The following is a 15,525-nucleotide window of genomic DNA, read 5'->3' as shown; positions in this document are numbered from 1 at the left end:
CTTTTGATTCCAATTCCTTTGATTGTTACGTTATCCCATATTTCAGAGGGATGGAAGCTGTGTTTAATCTTTTCACCTAGTATTGTCTCTGCCTGAGTGGCAGTTGTATGTATAAGCCTATACTATGGGGGAAGGCAAAAGAAACAATAATCTTTTTTCTTTTTATGTACTATCTCACTGCAGAGAATAAAGAGAAAGAAATAAGAATACATCACAGCAAAATATCATAACCAGATACAGATAGCTACATGTCAAGAGGATCTATTATTAAGTTGTCCTGCCCTCCACAAGTTCCATCCTTCCAGGGATGAGCCCAAGAGAACTTAGCTTTCAGGAATAGCTACTGAATGGGCACGGCAAAGGTTGGGCAGAAAGCAAACCCAGAGTCCTTGCTCAGGGAACATCATCTACAAGTCTGTGCCTTTGGAGAGGGGATTATTAACCAGGGGTTATTAAAGGAAGAGCTTTAGCAGCCATAAGCTACTGATGTTGTCTAAAACTGGATGACCCCATTTTGCTATCCGGATGATGTTATCACAATCAGAGAGAAAAGGTCCTGGATATGTAAGGACAGGAAGGCATACTTCTGCCAATAGTCCTAATAAGGAAACAGTACTTGCATTTAGAGGCTGTGTGCAAACAGCATAAAAAAGCAGAGAGATCCAGAACCACAGGGGTCAGTGTCTTGCTGTAAGGTGGTCCACTAGATTGTAGTTGTACAACTATGTAGGAAGGAAGGAAGGAAGGAAGGAAAGAAAGAAGGAGACCAAAGAGCCAGATGAGATGTATTCATGGCAGGGCAATGAGACGTTGGATGCTAGATATTCCTAGGTAGTTTTGTTTTTTTGTTGGTGTGTTCCATTCTCATGTGTTGCGTATGTCTTTGGAGGAAACAGCATGGCACAGGGGCAGAAGAACTTGCTCAAGAGTAACAAAATGTGGGCCAAAAGGGACCCTTGATGTACCTTTTGTTTGTGAGGATTTGGGTGCATCAATTCGTGTCCATGGCTCTTATTTTCCTCATTTTTAAAATGATCAGGTTGAATGAAATTTCCTTAATGTTCATTCCATGTCAAGCTCCAGGATCCTGAGTCTTGTGGAGCAGACATACCGAATAATACCCAAGGGGTTGGGCAAAGAGTTCAATGAAAGGGATTGTGATGATGACCGACAATAAGTCAGTGATAGCTATGTCTTTCATGACAACTTCTCAGTCTTTTCTCTCCCCTTCTTAAGTGTGCCTGTGTCATAACTTATAGGATCTTTGAGAGGTGAGGTGAAGTATAAATTATTGTGAGAGTTGGAAGGACTCCTGGGTAATTAGGCTGCCATAGTTAGGATAGGCCTTCAAATCCTGGATTTATTTCCCTCTATAGAAATTCTCTGCCCCTTAGCACAGAGACTCTCAATCAATAAGACTATGGACGCACACATCCTTGTGTGCCTGTTTCTTATCACAGAAGGAACCCTTGTCTCATCTTTCTGGGGTCATAAGCAAGAAGTATGGGGAGATTCAGGCAGAACAGACATTGAGGTGAATTAGCCCATGGTGAGAAAAACACCAGGAGATCCATCTACCTCATACTTGGATGAAGCTTCCCTACTGAGACCCTTTCATTTACCATTAGGATGAATTTGTTTCAGAAGCTTCTGAATCTAGCTCCTGCAAGTCCAAAACTTAGAGTCAACTCACTTGATTTTTTCACAGTGGAAAAGTATCAGAAGTTTAAAACAAAGTAATTCTGAAATTTGTTTTTTGTACTTTCATTGAAAACATTGAAAACATCTGCTTGGAAAAATACACCATACAAGATAGTTTTGAACCATTCACCTGTATTGATGTAATTCAGCACCAACAATGATCTGGGTCTTTCACCATGGTCAGGTAGTCCACAAACATTAATTTGAACAGCTAATGTTGAAAACATTCTCCCAAATTTTAAGGGAAGGTCAGGAGGTTTTACCCAGTAAGAACTTAGTTCTAGGATTTTAGAAAATGTAGATGAAATCACCACACTTAGAAAAATAGTATAGACAGGTTATAATGGAAATGTGTATTTCTGCTACATAAACAATAAACTACAGCTATTCATGGAATCAGAATTAGAATTATCTTGTCCAATCAGTAACTGACAAAAAATTCCCTCTATCACATGTCTTATAAATGGTAATTTAGTTTTTGCTGGAAGATCTCAACTGAGAGTGAACCTCTGTTTCAGCCATTTTTGGATAGCTATTTTTGTTAAGAAAGATTTTTTTTTCTTACAAAGTGTCAGAATTTCAATTTGAAGGGACCACAGTGGCCATCTAGTTTGACATATACTCAAATAGTAATTCTTCATTATAACATAATCAATACTCAGTCAACTGGCTTCAGCTTGAAGGCTTGTATTTATGGTGACTTTACAGCCTTCTAAGATAATTCATGCCAATACCACATAGCTCCCTTAGAAAGTTTTTCCTTGAATCAAACTTATTGCTTTTAATTTAATTTTTGCTCCTAGATTTGCATTCTTCCTTGTGCACCCAAACAACACATCTAATTCCTCTTTCTTATGACAGCCTTTGAGATACCTGAAGACAGGGATTATGTACCCCCTAAGTCTTCTCTTTTCCAAGTTAATCATCCACAGCTACTTCAACTAATTATCATGTGGGATGAATTCAAGGCCCATTGCCATTCTGGTTGCCTTCTTCTGGACACACTTCAGATTATTGTTTCCCCTTCCTAAATTATGGTTTCCATAACTGAACGAAATATGTTCCAAGGTCTAGTTATTTAAATGATTTAAAATGCTAAATATTGGGTAGCCTGGTGAAGAGATATGTAGCCCACACATGCCTAATATTTAGACTTAACTCACATAAAGCATCATTTTTGTTTCTGTAAGAAAAAAAAGTACCCCAAAATGATTCCTTTTACAAAATTCTAGTTCAAGACCTGGGGCTATTATGTTTAGTTATGAGAAATATGAAGTATGATCTAATAATGCCTTCCAAAAATTAAAAAGCCATTAAATAGAGACTTTGGAGCTCTCTTCTCCATGCCTACAGAAAGGAAAACAAGAATAGATAATTCTAATCCTAATATTGGAGACCCTTTCCATAAGGCTGAAGGTCAGTGACAGTGATGGAAGTTTGTTTTTCCCATTTCCTCCCTGCAAAGTCTTTGAAAATAAGAACTCTATTACTTTGCTCCAGCTGGCTTAGATGTAATTTAATACAGTAGATTTTGGCCACCTTGAGGGTAGAGACTTTAAAGATAGATAGATAGATAGATAGATAGATAGATAGATAGATAGATAGATAGATAGATAGATAGATAGAGATAGGTATATTTCTTCCCCAGTGCTTTGCATACAATATACATTGTACAAATTGAGGCAGCTAAATAGTACAGCAAATAGAAGGCTGGGTTTAGAGTCAGGAAGACATGAGTTCAAAACCAGCCTCCTAGCTCTATGATTCTGGACAAATGACTTAACCTCTGTCTGCCTCAGTTTCTCAATAACAGCATCTACATCCCAGTACTGTTATAAGAACCGAGTTATATAATGTTTGTAATGCACTTAGATTGATTTCTGGCACCTAGTAGGAATTTGATAAATGCTTATTCTTCCCTTTCTACACTTACTAATGGTGTGCTGATTCAGGCTGAATGTGCAGTGAAAAGTAGACTAGTTCTGGAAGCAGAGGCTTGGTTTCAGATTCTGCCTCTGTGTCACTTAGAGCAAGTCATTTCATTTCTTTCTCATCTGTAAATTAAGGGAGCTGGATTGTTGTTCAGGTGCTTCAGCTGTTTCTGACTCTTTGTGACCCCCTTTGGGATTTTCTTTGCAAAGATACTGGAGTGCTTTGTCATTTCCTTCTCCAGTTGATTTTATAGATGAGGAAACTGAGGCAAAAAGGTGGCCTGCCTAAAAAGTCACACAGCTAGTAACTAAGGTCAGATTTTTGAACTCAGGAAGACTCATCTCTTCTGAATCCAGGCATGGTGCTCTATCCACTGCACCAATATGGTCCCTGAGGTCCCTTCTAGCTGTAAATCTAAGATCCTGTGATTTCTCAACTTCCTTCCTACTCTTACAATGATTGGTAGGATGTTAATAAAACAAATAAAAAACCCCCCACAGCATCCATTGTTGCTCAGAGATGACATTTTCATTCAGACTTTTCTTCACTGAGATAATCTGTCTCTATCAACCTGTCATTTCTAAGTTATTACATTACTATTGTAAAGCCTTAATTTTAAAACCTCCACCAAAATATTTCCAGTGCTTAAGGTTTCCAGAAGGGTAAAGTTTTCCCACATATTTTGAATAATCATCAGAACCATTTTCTTAACTGGCCAGATATTTCATATAAGAAGTAGGCTGGGTAGGTTGCCCAGAAGCCCACAGAATACCTCAAAAACTCTTCTAGAGGGCATTAATGAAGTTTGTGGAAGGAAGGGAGCCAGGGGACACTGTAGTTCACTTATTCTAATCCCCCCATTTCACAAAGAAGAAAATGACTCAGTAAAAGTTACATAACCATTTAAAGGCAGTTTCCAGACTAGAGCCCAAACTAATTATTAAGCTGTCCTATAGTTGTTTTTGTTTTTGTTTTTCACTGTATCATGTTATTTTATAGTTTTTGCTCATGGTTTTCTCATACCTTTTTCTCACACAGTGAAGTTAGCACTTTACTCTGAATGTCTCACAGAGTATAAAATGTGCTGACGACCTACTCTCTAAGAAAGATTCAAAAGAAGAGTAAAACTAGTCATGTCATTTAGTCTAATGAGGGGTAGAAAATGGCTTTATCTTATATTATTGATATCTATCAGAGGTAAATATTGGTATACTTGAAGTATAGTTCAGTAAAAAAGCCAAAAATTTGGAGTTATAAAAAAGTTAGGTTCAAATCCTGACAATTACTTACAATTTTAAGTAAGTTATGTAACATTTTGGGACCTGTTTCTTCTTCTTCTTGTTCAGTCATTTCAGTTGTTTCTGACTCTTAGTGACCCCATATGGAGTTTTCTTGGCAAAGATACTGGAGTGGCTTGCCGTTTCCTTCTCCAGTTCATTTAACAGCTGAATAACTGAAGCAAACCAGGCTAAGTGACTTGTCAGTGTTGTACAGCTAGTGTCTGAGGCCAGATTTGAACTTAGGAAGATGAATCTTCCCAGGTGCTGTGCTCTATCCACTCACTGGACTAAATGATGTCTAAGGGCCATTCCAACTTTAAATTGTTTTAATTTCTTCTGCTACATATATTATTCGGAGGTCCTACTCAGGGTGATGTAACTATTGTAGCATATGGACCAAAGGAAAATACTTTCCGAATATAATGAACAACTAAATCTATTCCTCCATAGAGATAAATGGTTTCAAACATATATGATGCTATAGTGATGAATCCATAAAACTTGGTATGTTTTATAAATAACAATCCCTGTCATCTTTTCTAAATGAGGCTAATAAAATGACAGCATTGTGTCTGATGCAGTTGTTTGTTGATATGTTCAGCACACAAAGACAACTACTTATTGACCAGACTCCACCAAATTGGTGGATGTTCTTATTTTGTTTCTGCACACACAAATGGTTAATTTTATCCTCAGTTAGCCACTTATACCCTCTAAACAAGAAGGAAATGTCTGATTATACCTGTAGACTGAAATGTACTCCTAACCAGCCATTTGGACATATGGTTTGTTGTTGAATTTTGTCATTATATCTAACTGTAGACAAAAATCATTCAGTTCATAGAGGAAAAGCTAACAATTTGTCCCTTAAGTCACAAAACTCAGCTCTATGGGACATTTCTCCTTACCATTAAGAATTAATAGTGCCAATCTTATAGGATGATTAAAAATAAGATCCTATTATCTGTTTAAATATCTGGCATTTTCATAAAGAATCTGCATCATATTGATATTTTAAGTATTTTTCTGCTCAATTTGGATTAATAAGAAAAGGTTCTTTCAGTAAGCATTTCAATAAATCCATTTCAATTGCATCCTTATTCATTAGAAATGTTGGTAAATTAACAAAACATATTGGGGATACACACATATGTATGTATGTATGTATGTATGTATGTATGTATGTATGTATGTATATCCTTCCTCTGCCACCTGTAAAACATTGGTCACAATGCTTAAACTCTCTTGGCCCCAGTTTTCTCATCTGAAGAATGAAGGAGATGGGCTAGATGTCCTCCAAGGTACCTTCCAATTCTAAAGCCCATCAATTGGTGAAGCTATGAATTTTGGTCCTGTTTGGCTATTTAAATTTCACTTTAGGTGTTTCATTGCATTGTACTGAGAGTCCAGGTGAGGCATTTCAGTATTTTAATCAATTTAGAGAAAGAGGGATATGATTATATAAGTCAATTTAGGGGTATGTAGAATGTCATTTTAAATTATTACTGACAGAAAATAGGAAATATTGCATCAACTTCATTTCTCACCACTGTGGTGCTTTGGAATGGAGACTGGCCTTATTAATTAATTTAACTTTCTGACAGTTGTTTCTGAGGAATGTGAAATTTGACTTTATAGCCAGCAGTGTGATTTTGCACAAGGCATTTAACCTCTTTGGTTCCCATTTCTTTATCTGTAAAATGATGGGATTGGACTCAGGGACTTCTAAAAGATCCTTCCTTTTCTAGTTATATGATCTTTTAAATCTTGATAATCTAGCTGTGTATCTAAGGTCAGAGAGCTGTTCCTATATAGGAAAAAAAACATACTTAAAAAGTTTTATGTTTACAGTGTTAGAATTTAAAAACTAAGATGGATTATAGAGGTCATATGGTTTGATCCCTTAATTTTCACACATCCTAGAGTTTCCCAAAGTCACAGCATTCTTGGGGGCACTATGGACACATATCACAGCTCATGAATCCCTACTCAAGTAGTTTTACCATCAGAACAAGAATAGTTTAAAGCAAAATACAGAGATCATGGTAAAATAATTGCCTAGCAAAATAACCCATACCTACAGGGGCACAATATCCCATAGATTCCCATTTCCTCCTCCATAAACTATCTTTTGATTTCCCAATTATGAATCCAGTCCCTGACCCCTGAAGTTTTCTTATTCACGTCATGGGACAGTTTTCAGTCAGATTCAATGATCTCATTTGATCCTGCAAAAGTCTATGCAGGAATGTAATAATGCACAGATGTAATAATCTTCAGTTTTCTCCATCTTAGCTCTCTCTTGAAAAGCTTTTGATGCTTAGAGACTTCCCTATTCTGCTTCTCCTACATATAACCTTTGGGATGTAATATTTAGGTCCTGTACATCCAGAGGACAAAACTCTGTGCCATAAAAACTTCATGGAGAAATGTAGTTAGGAGAGTCTGTGGCTATGCAGGTATGGGTCTCTTTCACACAAATGAAGAAACTGGTGCCCAAAGAGGTAAAATGATATTTATCCCCATGTGACACAGCTAGCTAGTGGCAGAGCTAGAATTCATAATTAGAACCTAAATCTTTGGAATCTTCAGTATTCTTTCTACTACATCGTCCAACTGATGGATGATATTTTATGTTGTAATCAGCTCCATTTCTTCTTGATTTTTCTTCTTGGAAGAAAAAAAATAACATCTTAACAATGTATTATTTTTCATAGATAATGCGTTCAGAATTTTATTTTTGTGTCTGATCTTGGGGAGTAGGGCAGGTCTAGACTTATGATTTCATCAGTGTGGAAACTTCCTCCACCAATTCACATCAGCAAACCATCTGTAATTTAGATTCTTAGCTTCCTTGGGGTATTGAGCAGTTAAATGATTTGCTTGTGGTGACACAGCCAGTGTATGTCAGTAGTGACCCAAACCCAGATCTATCTAATCTAAAGGTTGGCCCTCTCTTCACTATATCATACTGTCTTTCATTTTAATGATTTGAAATAATTTTCCTTAACAAAACAACAATAGCTCATGTAGCAGGTTAGTTTTGCCAGAGGAACCATATGGTGCTGTCATCTGGACAGAATCCCTCAACTGTTTTGAACACCTCAGCAGTAATATGATTAATCAATTAGGGAGTGAATGACATGTGACTTTGCTGCCAAAGAAACTTCATATAAACTGAGCTTTAGCAGTTTCCTTTGCATGACCTAGGTGAAACTCCTTTGGATTCAGGTGGTATCACAGCATTACCAAGCAAGTATGACATGAAACATTGCAGTAATGTCTGGAGAAATTGTACATTCAAGTAGAAGAGAAACCTACACAAAGGAGCAATTGCAGGTAGAGTTCAGACATTCTATGCCAAACTACTTCCAGGTTACTAGGTTTCAAGATTAATGGAGCGCATCACTAGTTTTGGAATACTCCATGGCCATGAAGCATCATACTTCTAATGCTGAAACATTATCCCATAATAAATGCTTGGTACAACAGTTTAGCATTCCCAGGTGTATTTACTTCTGTAGACTTCAGGTTTATATTTTGTCCTTTGCTTTGGTGAGTGGGAAAGGATCAAGAGTACTTCTTTTGTGGGTTTGCAGCTTAATGTTACAAAGTTTCAACAAATTAAGAGGATTTAAGAGATTACAATTTATCTAGACAGAAATGCTTTATAGAAATGATTTTTATCATAAAAATTCTCTATGTATTTGTGAATGCTTGGTTTTTTTTGCAGCAATATCTTTAGAGTAAGTCTTACAAATTAACAAATATAACCATAAGGCAGCTGGGTAGTGCAATGGATAGAGTGCTGGGCCTGGAGTCAGAAGATTCATCTTCCTGAATTCAAATCTGTCCTCAAACACTTACTAGCTATATATGACCCTGGGCAAGTTGTTTGCCTTGTTTGCCTCAATTCCTCATCTGTGAAATGAACTGGAGAAAGAAATGGCAAACTGCTTCATTATCTTTGCCAAGAAAACCCCCAATGGTATCACAGAGTCAGACATGACTGAAAATGACTGAACAACAACAGCAACAACAAAGTGTTAACAATATATTCCCTAATATAAGAGGCAGCAGAGAGTAGTTGGCTTCAGGGCCATAAGGACCTGGATTTGATTTCTGAGAAATATAAGCTGTGTGACCCTGGGCAAGTCATTTAACCTCTCAGTGCTCTTCACAACTCTTTAAGAATATGTTATAAACAAAGTGCTGAGTTGCATTGACAGAGGGAGTTTCCTTACCAGGAAATTCTCTATACTAGTGGAATTAATCCCAAGTCCAGCCCCTACCCTTATATGCCTTACCACTTTTAAAGGTCCATGATATAATCAGTGCGTGCACACCTTCCATGGAATATATCACAACCCCTCTATATATAAGTAGACAATTTTATGAATAGATGAACCCCACTCCAACCCCTCAAAAAAAATTATCTTGTGGTGAACTGAGAAACAAAGGTTCCTGCCAGGTCTCATTGAGACTTCAGACTAGGACATTAGTAGATTGCTGAAAACATAATGAATAATAATGTAAATCAGCCATTGGTTGTCCCCGAACCAGAGCTGGATTGTGAAAAATACATGAGTGAGTGAATAAACGAACCATTTATTAAGCATTTACTGTATCCAAAGCATTGTGTTAAGTGCTAGGGATGAAAAAAAATATAAAAAATGAGGTAGAAACATAATATTAATCAGTTAATTTGAACAATATAGATAATTAAGCCAAATTGTTGAACCCCAACATGAAGTGAAATTACCATGATAACTTATTTACCCTGCTCCAATTCATTAGATGATTCCTCAGGCTTCCCAATTGTAAAGGCTGGGATCAATTTGCTCTTGTCACAGGCTTCCCCCATGCATTTGAGTAAAAGAAGCATAGCTGATTCTTGATATACATATTCATAGATATACACATATACACATATGTGAATATGTATATTATATTTATATTTATATATGTAATCTCCCTAATCCTTCTCCAATTTAAAAACGTATTTTACTACCAACATGGTATATATGAGAGTTTTGGGGGGGGTTTGTGTGTGTGCGTGTATGGACCCTGACAAATACTTAAAGATATACCTGACAATAAGATGCTTGAGGAATAGAATAGTCTGATGTCCTTTTGCTCTGACAGAGCAGAAGAGAATCCCTTCTTCAGATGCATTCTTTAATCTAAGTCTATTAACTCCACTTCACTGATCACTCATTTACTCTGCATTACAAAGATGCTTATTCAATCAGCTTTTAGTGTATTATTTAGACTACTATAAGTATCTATTCTAATTCATTTTATGAAATATTGAAAGATTAATCTGAAAACAGAGGCAACTATGTGGCACAATGGATAGAACACTGGCTCTAGAGTCAGGAGGACCTGACATTTGTCCTCACATACTTGACCCTGGGCAAGTCACTTAACTCTGATTGCCTCAAAAAAAAAAAAAGATTAATCTGAAAACATTGTTTTCTTCCTATCAGTCCCATGCTCAAAGATCTGGGTTGATTCTGCATCACCCTGGTCACTCAATTCAGAGTCTCTGTGGGAAGCTCAGCTCACATCCCACTTCCTCAATTAGACTGCCTCTGATTATTGCAGCCTTCAACCACATACCTGATTGTATCAACTTTTAAAGACCATTTATTGAGGTGTAAGACACTGGAATAGGTACTGGGTTAGAAAAGAACAACAACAAAAAAACCCAAATGATAGCTCCCCTCCCTCAAGGCACTTACAGTCTAGCACATTTTTTCCTCATTTGAGCTCTGGTGTTATTTTCCGGAGATACATACACACACACACATACATATACATATACATTTCTATACACATATATGTAAGTATATGTATATATACACCTGCATATATGCATACATACACAAGTCCAGTCTTTATTCCTTATTTTTTTTTAATCCATAATAGAACCATTTTCCTTCCCTTACTCAGTGAGCCAGCTCTGGTAACAAAGAACTGAATAAGGAGAGGAAAAAAAGCAGTTCAGCAAAACTGACTATTACTGTAGAGTTGGCAATATTCTATATTTCTTTCTCTTCATAATTGCCACTCCATATTTCTATTGTATATTCCCCCATCTCTCCAAAGGGAAGGAAAATATTTCTTCAACCATTCATTGAAACCAAGGTTAGCCATTATAATTACTCAGCATTTAGTTTTATTTTTTCTTATTGTGTTGTTCTAGTTTACATTGTTGTAGTCATGTGTGTGTGTGTGTGTGTGTGTGTGTATATATATACACACACACGCACACACACACAGATTTAAGTGTGTATGTGCGTGTGTTTGATTCTACTTATTATGCATGAGTTCATGTGTCTTCCTATGCTTCTTTTAATTCTTCATATTTGTCTAGCATAATAATATTCCATTTCATTTATGAAGGCATTAATTTAGCTATTTCCCAATTGATGGACACCACCAAAGTAGATTGTTAATAGATGCAGTTTCCTTGGACTTAACTGATATGTCTTGTTGATATTCTTAGGTTATTTTGTATGGATGTGTAAGAGTGTGTGTGTGTGTGTGTGTGTGTGTGCATTCTGTCTCTCACATTAGACATCTAATTCTTTGAGACCAGGGATTACATTGTTTATTTCTGGATCATGAGTAATATAAAGCTTTAAAGGGGGACTGTATGTATTGGCCGTCTAATTTTGGGTATGTAGGCAAAATAGCGTTAAGTATAGAAGTAGTGAGAAAAGACGTGCTTTATACATACTGGGAGGATATAACTATTTCTATTAATCATGTTGTTGGTAATCTATCTATGGGGTTTTCGTAAGTTGAGGGTTTTGAATGTTCAGATAAGATCTTCACAGAAAAAGCAGGTTTTGAGATAGGATTTGAATGAAATTGGGATGTCATACTTCTGCTATTTGGAGTAGGAAAAAAAAATCCAACAACCTAGAATGAATATATGCTTTTATCAAACAAAGTTAAAGAAAAGGGCCATAAGGAATAGTATGGGGGAAAAATGAAGAGGACAACTTTGTAAACTTGATGAGGGCAGAAAATATTTCTTATCTTAACTTTGTATCTATCCCAGTACCTATCACGGTGCTTAATAAGATGTTTATTATATGAATTAAGTTGAGGGTTATAGTCATGACACTAGGAATTTATTTTTGGAGTAATAGTCTGAAAGGAACAGATGCAAATGGCTAGTTAAAATATAGAACCACTTTCTCCATTTCCCTCCACCCCCATTTCCCTACTTGATTACCAGATGGGAAGAATCACTGTCAGACCTCAACAATCTTGAATTGGTAGAGCCTCTTCAATGGGAATGATTTACATGGGCCATTGTGATTAGAGAACAGGAATTAACAAAGTGAATTTCATTTTGGAAAAATGGAGAAGTAAACAAATGTAAGTGCAAGAAGCTGGCTAGGACCCCTTGAGAAGATTCCAGAAACATTTGCTTCTTCTATATGGGCATTCTGAGTTCTAGCATCCTTATGTGGAAACACTCTAATAGACTTTCTGATATCAGTCTAGAGGATCAAGCTGACATGATAGCCTTAGCTTGCAAAGACCTGAGCTGAAGGAGAAAGGGATTGATATAAGTTAGACTGGCTGAAAACAAAGGAAGGTGCCTAACATTGAATCAGTGAGAGTAAGTAGTAGTTTTATTTTTATGTGGTGCCGGGATGAGGGCCAATTGGCCCTTAAAAGATAGTTTCCATAGCTACCACACTGAATCAAAAAGAATATGCTGTGGCAGCACTTTTTTCCCATTGGTACCTTTATAGTTTTGAGCTAGCCATCAAGGCGTGAACTTTTCAGTAGATTCAGTAGCTGTATGTAGCTATTCCATGAAAAGCTTCAAGCTAGTTTCAACCTAGACAGTTCCTTTGTTGTGATCCTCACATCATGCATACTGTCTATGACTGCTGCTGTCAATCCATTCAAAAGAGACAATAGGGACAGTTCTCACTAAATGTAACCATTGAGTTCTCCCAAAATAGGAATACTATTTTTTGATTTAAAAAAATGAAAGTAGTCTACTTAAATTAGCAAAGAATCCTAGCCCTAGGAGGCTCTGACCTGTTCTGCTATGGGAGAGTTTAAAGTTCAAAGGATTTTTAAAAGATACTAGTAGTACATCCTAAAAATGATTTTTCTTGTTTTTTTCCAGTACATTTTAAAAGTAAGAGCACCGTAAATCTACTACATAAGAGAAACAGAAAAGAAACATCACTAGGTAGTAGTCACTTTTGTTCAAAGTAGTACAAGGAGGCATTAAATATCTTGATTGGTTGATTATTCCCTTCCTTAACCTACAGAGAATTCTGCTTGCATCATGAGGTTGGGTATTACAATCATTCACCATTTAACATGGAGTGGTTGAAACCATTATGCACAGCAAAGGATCATGTAAAGACACAGAATTCACCACATGGAAACATAGAGGTTATTTAATATAGATCCAATTTCCTTTTACTGATAAAGACTGTGAGAGCCAGAGGTAGGACATTACTTCCCTGGTCACTCAGCAATGAAGCCTGGACTTGTGATAGAACCTAGGTCTCCTGACTTTCAGGCCAGTGAGACATGGATCCTGTCCAGAGAATTTTATACTTTAAAGGGTACATTGGACAGCAACAAATAGATGCCTGGGAGTAGAGAATTACTTTTCTTCTCTTTCATTGTTTGAATTAGAAATTTTGGTGTGTGTGTGTGGGGGGGTTGAATCTTATGCTATTTTCCACGCTTAAGTTAATTTCTTTGCCCTTGTCTGAATGCTTATTGGTGTCCATTTATGATGCAGTGGCCCAAGACTGACTCCAAGATGAGTCTAAAGAGAAGGAAGTACAGAAGGATTATTTCCCAGTGTGTGCAAACGTCTTATATCTATAATATTTGTACATGTCATCTAAATTTTGGGGCTGGTTTGGCAATGAAGACAAGTGAAATCAAAACAAAGGTAGTTTTTGTTTTTGTTTTTTAACCCAGGCCTTCCAAGTATTCTTACCACACATTTTGATACTTCATTTGTTAATAAATACACCTTGGTGATATTGAATGAAGAGTTAGATTACTTGAAGAGAAAGATGGCCATTAGGTGACTTTTTTCCCCATTCACAGCACATCTACAGTTAATTAAAATTGTCTATTAAAGTGTAGAGGGGTTGAAATCTACATAGCTGCAGAGCTTGCCAATGAAATCCTTATGAGATCCTTAAAGTATTGCCAATGGTAAATAGCGAGGTTGTCTATACACAATTGGTTATCATATTTAATTTCCTCATTAAACAAACCAATCATGGCTTTTGAGATCCAATGAAGATTAAAACAAAGCAAAAATAACAAGCATGACCAAGTGACAATCAAAGCCTACTTCTTTAAGATCCCAGCAATCTGGGTGAAAATGAAATATCCATTTAGTGATATACCTTCTTCCATGATCCAAATGTTGAATGTTGTATGGAAAGAATGCATGCATGTTAGACTTAATTGTTTGGCTTTCATTGATTCATATGATTGAAGGAAGACATTTCCCTAACGTCAATTGCTCCTGCCAACTAGATCTGGAACTGTATTTTCTACAATTTCCATTTCAATTATGAACTAATCTGACCAACAACAACAATCTTTCACCCCTTCCTACAACTTTAAGATTTATCCTTGACCCTTATATATATGTAAACACACACACACACACACACACACACACACACACACACACAAGTACCTCACTACCCATAGTACACTGGTTTAATATTTTCATTCCTTTGTGTGTATTTTTTAAGTATGTTGGCTTTATTTCTCTAATATCAAATTCTTAAAGACTGAAAACTATGTCTATGTGGTTTTCTTTATATGATGCTTAACTAGGGCTAGCCACAATTAAACATTTAATAGATACTTTTTGGACAGTAATGGAATCATCTTCTGAGCTGTTGATTAGAAGGGCTCCTCTACTGATGTTTTATTGGTTGGCTATTCTATTACAGGGCAATCTGACTTTATTTTTGGTGGAGGATGATTAAGGAAAATGTGTCAGGATTGATTCACCTTAATGTGGCAAGATAGAGATTGTTTTGGCAACATATAATAATTAAATCTAGCGAGCAGAAAGTGAAAGAGAATACCATATGGAAACATTGTTAAGGAGTGTGTGTGTGTATGTGTATACATTTTCTCAGTAACTGGAAAAGTGCCAATGCAATGTATAATAATTTTCTAGTAGTCACAACCAATTTGGATAAGCAATGTTTCCAAGACAGAATAAAATTCCATTTCTTCAAAACAACCTTAAAAATTAGTTCATGACCAAGCAAGTTCTAAAGAAATAAGGCAGTGGAAACTAAAGAAAATTAGGCAACTGGCCTAAAACCAATTATATTCTGCATTTCTTTTCTAGTTTCATTTTAGTTTGAGAATTTGTGGTTCTCAGAAAACTATGTATATTTTATATAGGCAGATGCTGTATCCTAATAGTCTGGTACGTTGGAGAATAGCCAGTAAAGAGTGATTAGAAAGAAAGAACGTGGTAATAAAGTATTGTGAGCTTATGTTCTAAATTGCTATGAGTATATTCCTTTGAAAATATGTCACTAGTAATACTTTGGTAATCAAGTAG

The 15,525-nt window shown here is 36.3% G+C and overlaps 1 protein-coding gene across 5 annotated transcripts in view; it reads left to right on the top strand.

Moving 5' to 3' along the window:
- Window positions 1-15,525, top strand: part of NCKAP5 (NCK associated protein 5) — a 1,104,295-nt gene that overhangs the window by 487,227 nt on the left and 601,543 nt on the right. The window lies entirely within an intron of this gene.

This window comes from Phascolarctos cinereus, unplaced genomic scaffold (genome assembly GCF_003287225.1).
Source record: "Phascolarctos cinereus isolate Bilbo 61053 unplaced genomic scaffold, phaCin_HiC Scaffold_726;HRSCAF=1367, whole genome shotgun sequence".
NCBI lineage: Eukaryota > Metazoa > Chordata > Mammalia > Diprotodontia > Phascolarctidae > Phascolarctos > Phascolarctos cinereus.
Note: the sequence above shows the minus strand (reverse complement) of the source record. Positions and strands in the feature narration are given on the sequence as shown.